Here is a 9038-nt window from a genome sequence, read left to right as displayed (position 1 = left end):
ATTTGAATACATATTTGAACAGAAATGTCAACATTGAATGAAGCCAGTTTCGAAATGAATTTCTTATTTCATTTTGTTGACATATTAGAGTCAAGTTTTCACAGAGGACATTTTAAATATCTTTTTATATCACTCCATAAATCAGGACTATGAATGATGAACAAACCCTCGTTAAAAAAACTTCAGAATATAAAGAGGAATGAACAGTTCGCAGTTTGAAGTGGAGATTTCTGGCTTTGAGATTTGGAGAAAACAATCTTTAAAGACAATGACATTCATTTTGACTACCGGTGAATTGGGAAAAAACTAAACTAATATATATCATCAGTTTATTACTGTTTTGAGACAACTGTGTTTTGAATAACAAGTTTTCTGAAATTACATGTTATGGAAGAAAAAAGGACCAACATGTTTATTGATCTGTGTATGAAAAGCACGTTTTTTTGCCCGTACAGTGTTTAATAGGAACGTTAAAATCCCCTCATATGTTTGGGAATCACTGTTGGATTAGACTTTATTATTGAGGCCTCCTTATTATATGCGGATGTGCAGCTTCACCCTTTTTCTCATGTTTGATTTCGGCTTCTTTCCCTCTAACAGTTAAAATAATAACAATAATCCTCCTCCACACTGAGCAGGGAGCAGTCCCAACTAGAAAAAAAATAACATTAATCAAAGACTACTGATAGAAAAAATGAGCTTGTTCTGGACATTAATTACATGATAAATGAAGTAAATGAGCTATTCAAGAATGGATAACAAAAAAAAGTGTGAATCAATACCGCCACAGCATATTCTTGTATATTGCCTCATTAACCAGTACATTGGAAGTGCTTTGGCATTTTGTTATGTATTGCTCTTGTATTACTGCTGGCTATGACAGCTCCCTTTGCCCCGAATAACGGTCTCCTGCTTAGTGGATGAGAGCGTCTAAATGTGTTCACGCCATTCAAGATGGAAGGAATTGACTTGCTTACATATTGTGTGGCAGGTATCTGCATCTCAGGATGTGGTTGGGTCGGTGTATTGTCACGGCAGACATCAAACGGGGCTTTTTTCTATTTCTATGACAACGAGGAAGAGAGATGTGTGTGTGTGACAGGGGGATGGTTCCATATCCATGTGGCTTTAATTATTGTCCCATTGTTGCTGGGCTTTCATAGTGGCGCCGGGCAGGCTTTGATGTGGGTTTGATCCCACGTGACTCTTGGATGTTGGGCTGAAGTGGGACTATTGATGCAGACATCTCATTGTTACCCACATTTCTTATCGTGGAAGGCTGTTTGAAAATGAAAGCCGCTGCTGTGTGTGTGTGTGTGTGTGTGTGTGTGTGTGTGTGTGTGTGTCCTGCAGTGCTGCAGTTTGAATGGGAGCAGAGTCATGGCAGTGTCAGAGATGCGGCTTGGGAATCAGCTGGTCTCCTGGAAATTTAGGGAAATGAGCACAATGTCTTGGAATTCATTCAAATATGTCTTTAAATATAAGCTGCATGCATTAAAAAGCAAAAGAGTTGTTGGGTCTGCAAAAAGGATGAAAAGAGAAACTTCAAGAGAACAGACCGCAAATCAAAATAATAATGCAGCAGAAGCAGGCGGCAACCTCCGAGTCTGAATCGTGGAGCCAATGTGGAAGTGCCCTAAACTTGCATTCCGACTATTGGCCAGCAGGGGGAGACTCCACTGGTTGCAGAAAGAAGTCTTGAGTTATTACCTACATTGTAAACATGAGTTTCAAGTCTTCTTTAATACAGTATGTTCATTTAGTAAATTATGGTCCATTTAGAGTCAAATAGTCCATAAAGCAGGGGATGCTTTAGGCCGGGGCTACTGTGATTGACAGGCCGTGACACTTTTTTCATCTTAGACCTTTAATTAACCGTTTGAGTTTTTTCAGTTAAAGTAAGTTCATTTCAAAATTAAGTAACAGATCAAATCTTTTCAAAGATACTAATTCATATCGTGATATTCTGACATATTCCATTCCAAAGCATTCTAAATCATTTGTCAGCAACAAGCGTTTTTTGGTGACCAACCCAGGGTTACAACACCTGGATCCGGGTTGACAGATTGGGGTTGAGTTTTGTTTATCAATGTCTGAGGTCCATGCCTGTGGACCTCAGACATTGATAAAGAATTGATGTCTTGACGTACAACAGGAAAGGCAAATGGAAAGCGAGGCGACGATGACTTAACGTCTGGAGAGAAGATACACGTTTTGATATGTATCTAGGCGAAACATTCACTTTCTCTACAGACAGAAAGACATATTCTCTAAACAGAGGTGCATGTGGGATTTTAAAAGATTCTCCAAACTAATTTGGTAATGTGATTCATGTGCAGCAGCCCAAACAATACTGAAAAGGAGACTATAATAAAAGAGGTCAATCTTCCACGGGCAGTTATGTAGAGTGAGCTGAAAAGCACAAGAACATAGTCCGATCAATCTGTGATGTTTTTATCAAATCTAATTTGATTAGGAGGGACATCCTTTTGATCTTGTAACGTTTGTACTCATTGCAGCTCTGGACCTGATTAGAGGGGAAGAAGAGCACAAAGAAACGTCAGTAGAGGAAGCTGCTGTTCGGCTGCACAGTCCACAACAAGTAGTCAAGGATTCTCCTCAGATTAGAAATGACACGCTGCCAAGTCATAATTATGCACAAACACAAAGCATTCACACCTCTCCGTGACAAAAGAACCTGTTGCTGATGACATTTGCTACACTTGTGATGCTGTGGAGTCATAGAGTGAATACTTAAGAGCAAGAGGAGTCAGCGTGGGACACGATAACACATCATTATCTGCCGGTGTTTGATATTATATAGCATATTCTTGGTCCGATTTGGGTATTTTGGATTGTGATCTGCAAAGGCTGAAAAACAGCTCTGAATAGACACAGAAGAATATCATTTTTACGATGAGACATGTTATGAGCAGCAGAAGTATTTGGTTGGAGGACTTCTTTCCTTTAAAAAGCATATTTCATGTTATTGTAATAGAAATTCCCAGCAAAGCCAATTTTTTTAAATGCAGGATACATTTTTTAAATCAACTCTCCTGAGTTGGATGAGGACTGAGGTGACGTGTGCCACGCTGATCCAGAGCCACGCCAATATCAGTGTGTGTGTGTGTGTGTGTGTGTGTGTGTGTGTGTGTGCACGTGGGGGTTAAACCCACACACACACACAGTGGACTGATTGTGCCATTGATCGCCAGAATGATATCATCTGACTAATAGCTCTTGTGTACTTCAAACATTCAATTCAATTCTGTTTATTTTGTATAGCCCAATATCACAAATTACAAATTATCCTCAGAGGGCTTTACGATCTGTACACATACGACATCCCTGACCTTTGACCTCACATCGGATCAGGAAAAGAAAACATTGCAAGAGATTTTACTTTCTCCCCTATGAGACGTTGACTTTCTTCACAGAGACACACATGAATAATATATTATATGCCTGTGCTGATCAACGTGAAACGGTCATTACCGCAAACATATTCATGTTCTTTTGTTCATACAGTGGAACCTTTAGGCTCAATGTACCACACAGCATGATTATAGTGTAACAGTATATATAAATATACTGTGTATTATCCTGAAACTCACATTTTGCTTACGTGTATGTTGTTTCATTCCAAAAAGTATGCAAGCACAAACATAAAAAATGAAGAAGGTGTATATATTTTGTATAATTTGTATTTAATACGCGTTGGCACGAGAGAAAAGAGACGGGCGCAGAGAACCCTAGTTGGTCATTTACTTAGTTAAACATGATCAACATTCCTTTTCAGCTATGTCTCACGTTCCCATACAACAACCGCATCGTGAATTACATTTGGTAAAGCTAACTTCACTTGTTTGTCACGTTCCAATTTCATAGTCATTTTCAAACCATAATGATTTTATAATGATCAAACTAACCAGTAGCGTTGTAGTCTTTTTAGTTTAGTTTCACAGTGGGTCCATAATGTGGAAGCTTCCCTCCAGATGTAATTGAGAAGACGGCCACGATAAGAGCTCAGCAAAGCAGCTTCAATGCTTCCTTTCTTATCTCCTTCAGCATAGGGTACACCGGACCCTCATTTATGAAAAGGAAAGGAGATAATGCCAACCCACAATCTCTCGCTGCATAAACATATGAAGTGATGCACCATTTGGCCGTTAATAACATCCACATTCACCGTTTATTCCTGTGTTATGAATCAATTGCAAACATTCAGCATTGAGTTGGTCATTGCACTTATTTTTCTATGTGTTTAAAAGGAATTTGCTTAAAAAAATAAAACACATCAAACACATCTTGTTTATATAGTAAAAAATAACTACAATTTGTGTCTATTTTGCCTTCATCAGACTGGTCAATCCAGTACTGCCAGTAAGTCACTCATAGTGGTGCATTCAGTAGTTTGGCTTTGTGACGTTGGTGTAATATTACATTACATTACATTATCACATATGAGTTTGGGTTTCCATTTGTAGTCCGAGTCGTACGACGATGTTCAAGCAGGTTTGGTTGACTGCAGCCCGAGAGCCCAGGAGGCCCAACACATTGATGATGGAGCTTTCTTTTGGGTTCAAATGAGCTTGTGAGCTGGCTACAAACCACCTGGTTGTATACGGCGTCTCTCCTCTCCAACTCCATCCTCGCATCTCAAGCTGCTGACGGCTTATTGAACAATGAGTCTGCATTCTGACCGACAGCTGACGGCTTCTGACATCGGTGACCCTCATAGTGTAGCAGTGTGTACATGGGCCTCCTAGAACTTACATTTGTATCTTTACATATTTTGCCTTACATATTGGGTTTTAAGAGGTCAGAAGAAACGAATGTTGACAAAAAGCCAGAGGGGCTGTAAGAATTGAAGTAAAGCCAAAGTCAACAAATGTTAATGTGATCTAAAAAACAAGACCACATTCTGAGATGCCAAAACAATTTAAGCTTTAAACCTATATAACTGACTTTCGAAAAGGCCAAACAAAAGTCTTCTTATCTTTCTCCTGGCGTGCATCATGTGTCCGTGTGTCTGTCTGCAGCCAAAGCAGCTTCGTACTGTACTGCATGTATCTGTCACACCTTTATATATGCAAAATATTGTATTGACTGATTTATTCCGCCATTGATTACCGACTCCTCACTCCTCTTAAACGGCTGGTAGCAAGTGATCGACAAGCCATTTCTGTTTATTGAAAATCAAGCAATAATCTCAGTCGTCTTGCAGGACACATTTTGGCCTTTGCTGTCTCAAAAACTGACCTGTAGAAATATTTGGTCTCACTTTGAACCTGAGCAATTCTATACGTGGTATGTTATGATCCGTGAAGTGAGGCATGATAATAATAAATGATAATAATAAATCCCTGCTTTGGAGGAGTGAGATTCAACTCTTCTTTGTTTAGGGGAAGGTGGAGACACACCTCCACTTCTCCTGTTCCTCTTCTGTGTTTCATTTTCTGTCAAGCTCCCATGTGAGTGTAAGACAATTTCATAACTGAGCCTGATTTAATAAACTGAATCATTGTGATGATGTAAATCCCTAATGCTTCACATCAAACCTCCTGATCTAACCACACATCAACGCAATCTGGAGATGCTCTCGGAAAAGCACACAAACAAGTCAGAGGTGAAAACATAATGTTCTTTTTCTGGTGGAAATAATGCATACAGCAACAATAAATAAGCGTAGCCTGAGGCCGCTTTGAACTCCATCATAGAAACAGAACACAGCCTCCTCGCTAGTTGCAGTAACTGAAGGCTATGTCACACACGGTGGACAAAGAGCCTCATTATCATGTTTTTCAATTTCAAAATACATTAGCGATTCCCCTTTTGGGTTCAAACCCCAAATCCCTATTGTTCTGGAGAGGTGGATTCACTTCTTCATCCAGCTAATCCGACCACTATTGTTTGCCATAAGACCAGTTCATTGAGTAAATCTTTACAACCCTGTCCACTGGTAATTCTGTTTGGTTTGGGATTATGTTTGGATTTATGGAAACAACGGAGAAAAGGTAACTGTTCTGATCCTTTCAGCCAGTGCTCAATGAGAATAAAGAATGAATACATAGAAAATACAAGAAAAACTTTGAATCAATTTAATTCAGCCTGTGAGTGGAGAAATATCTCAATATCTGGAATATTAGAATAGCTCCACCTTGATGGTATGAATGCTAGTGGATCAAGCAACAACAGGCACACCGAATCAGAGCTGCAGCTGGAGACACGACGCATGTGTGTGCTGTTTAAAAAGTCATAACTGCATTTCATTCCTCAAATACCGCCCGGAGTGCATAAATGGCTAGGCTGCTGGATCCAGACCTGGTTTTACTTGACCTGGGATATGTTAAAAGACGGCATGACGTGTCTGGAAAAGTGAGATGAATTAAGAAAAGGCAAGCGGACATGATGCCCGGCACCCAGGATGGGGATCAGCTGAGGCCCGCGGTCAGAATAAAAAAGACAATTACATAAAACATCTAGCCGGCACACTTTGACCGAAATCGCACTCAAGTCACTGCAAGCTTTACCTCTCGTAACAAGTGAGTTTATAAATCCAGCCGGTAGAACAGCAAGGGAGCAGAAAATCCATGGCTGCCGTGCTCTGAGTGACCTTACAGTCGGCCTCGCCGCCCCTCCATCACGGCCTCCTCCGACACTCTCGCTGAGATAACCGCATCTGGAGTCAATATGATGCACCAGGCGTAGTCCCGGTAACTGCTCATCACACACAGACACACACACACACACACGTCTGTAATGATTGTAATGGTTTCCAAATGGTTTGCGGAGAACACCAGTTCTCAGCAGGATGCTGCCATTTGTGTGCAAGCATCCGCCGCCACGGGAAAGAGACCGCGGCCTTGTGACGAGTGGACTGTGGAGCGCTCGCTGTCAGGCTCCTCTACAGTCCCCCGTCACGGAGGCTCCTCTACAGTCCCCCGTCACGGAGGCTCCTCTACAGTCCCCCGTCACGGAGGCTCCTCTACAGTCACCCGTCACGGAGGCTCCTCTACAGTCCCCCGTCACGGAGGCTCCTCTACAGTCCCCCGTCACGGAGGCTCCTCTACAGTCCCCCGTCACGGAGGCTCCTCTACAGTCCCCCGTCACGGAGGCTCCTCTACAGTCCCCCGTCACGGAGGCTCCTCTACAGTCACCCGTCACGGAGGCTCCTCTACAGTCCCCCGTCACGGAGGCTCCTCTACAGTCCCCCGTCACGGAGGCTCCTCTACAGTCCCCCGTCACGGAGGCTCCTCTACAGTCCCCCGTCATTGAGGCTCCTCTACAGTCCCCCGTCATTGAGGCTCCTCTACAGTCCCCCGTCATTGAGGCTCCTCTACAGTCCCCCGTCATTGAGGCTCCTCTACAGTCCCCCGTCACGGAGGCTCCTCTACAGTCCCCCGTCACGTAGGCTCCTCTACAGTCCCCCGTCATTGAGGCTCCTCTACAGTCCCCCGTCACGGAGGCTCCTCTACAGTCCCCCGTCATGGAGGCTCCTCTACAGTCCCCCGTCATGGAGGCTTCTCTGAGTCCCCCGGCAGCTGCTGCATCACTGCATTGGGCTGCTGGAACACAGTGTCACATTCCCTCTACTATTGTGTGGCTTTATTTCCGTCAGCTTAACCTTTGTGATTGCTCAAAGTCAAAGTTAACCCTCCAGACCAACCAATTAGCTGAAAGTATTTCTCAGTGATCATAATATTTGAAACAATTATTTTCGATTTGTGACTTTGTAAAATCCTTTTGGATGAAAAGATGGAGCAACACTATAAATGGTTGCTTTCAGACTCATTGGTTCATACTGAAGACATCATTCACCTCTCGTAGACAAAAAATGTTTTCAAATGATTTTAAATCATTCATTCATCATCCATTCAATTTTAGGACGGAGATGGGAACTTATGATATATGTTCCTTTATCCTCTAAACCTAGTGCCGTTTGATTGACGACTGACAAAAGCATGACGAGAGAATGAAGAGAAACAGCTGCTGCTGGGAACCCAAGCTGAGGAGGAGGAGGAGGAGGAGGAGGAGGAGGAGGAGAAGAAGAAGAAGAAGAAGAAGAAGAAGAAGAGGGGGAGAAGGAGGAGAAGAAGAAGGAGGAGGAGGAGAAGAAGGAGGAGGTGGAGGAGGAGAAGGTGGAGGAGGAGAAGAAGAAGGAGGAAAAAGAAGAGGAGGAGGAGGAGAAAAAGAAGAAGAAGAAGAGGGGGAGGAGGAGAAGGAGGAGGAGAAGAAGGAGGTGGAGGAGGAGAAGAAGAAGGAGAAGAATAAGAAGAAGAGGAGGAGGAGTAGAAGAAGAAGAAGAAGGAGGAAAAAGAAGAGGAGGAGGAGGAGTAGGAGGAGGAGGAGAAGAAGAAGAAGAAGAAGAAGGAGGATGTGGAGGAGAAGGAGGAGGAGGAGAAGAAGGAGAAGAAGAAGACGAAGAAGAAGAAGAAGAGGAGGAGGAGGAGGAGGAGGAGAAGAAGAAGAAGAAGAAGAAGGAGGAGGAGGTGGAGGAGGAGGAGGAGGAGGAGAAGGAGGAGGAGAAGAAGAAGGAGGAGGAGGTTGAGGAGGAGGAGGAGAAGAAGAAGAAGAAGAAGGAGGAGGAGAAGAAGGAGGAGAAGGAGAAGGAGAATAAGAAGAAGGAGGAGAAGAAGAAGAAGAAGAAGAAGAAGAAGAAGAAGAAGAAATGTTTACTAGATCACAGAATGGCCTATTTCATATACAATATGATGGTATGCCTATATCATTGGATTATTATTATTGATGAATTCATGTGTTGATGCTCCGGGTAAAGGTAGAGCTAATTTAAACTACTTTATATATTTTAATTATTAGACTATATACTAGGCTATTAATAATAGATCATAATTCAAAAGTTGATTTATATTTTGTCATCTGAATATGAAAAGTAACCAAACTGGTAATTATGTCAAATAAATGTCCTGAAAATGAAAAGTATATATTTCCCTGTTGTGGACGAGGATGTAAATACTGCAGTAAACCTTTCATACCTGTCCTTATGAATAGGGATGCTAATGTGCTAAATTATCAGT

The 9038-nt window shown here is 42.3% G+C and overlaps 1 protein-coding gene across 1 annotated transcript in view; it reads left to right on the top strand.

The window, feature by feature from the left end:
- vstm2a (V-set and transmembrane domain containing 2A) overlaps positions 1–9038 on the top strand; it is a 78651-nt gene that overhangs the window by 2237 nt on the left and 67376 nt on the right. The window lies entirely within an intron of this gene.

Source organism: Cyclopterus lumpus, chromosome 20, assembly GCF_009769545.1.
Source record: "Cyclopterus lumpus isolate fCycLum1 chromosome 20, fCycLum1.pri, whole genome shotgun sequence".
NCBI lineage: Eukaryota > Metazoa > Chordata > Actinopteri > Perciformes > Cyclopteridae > Cyclopterus > Cyclopterus lumpus.
The sequence above is the reverse complement of the archived record's forward strand: the minus strand, read 5'-3'. Positions and strand labels throughout refer to the sequence as shown.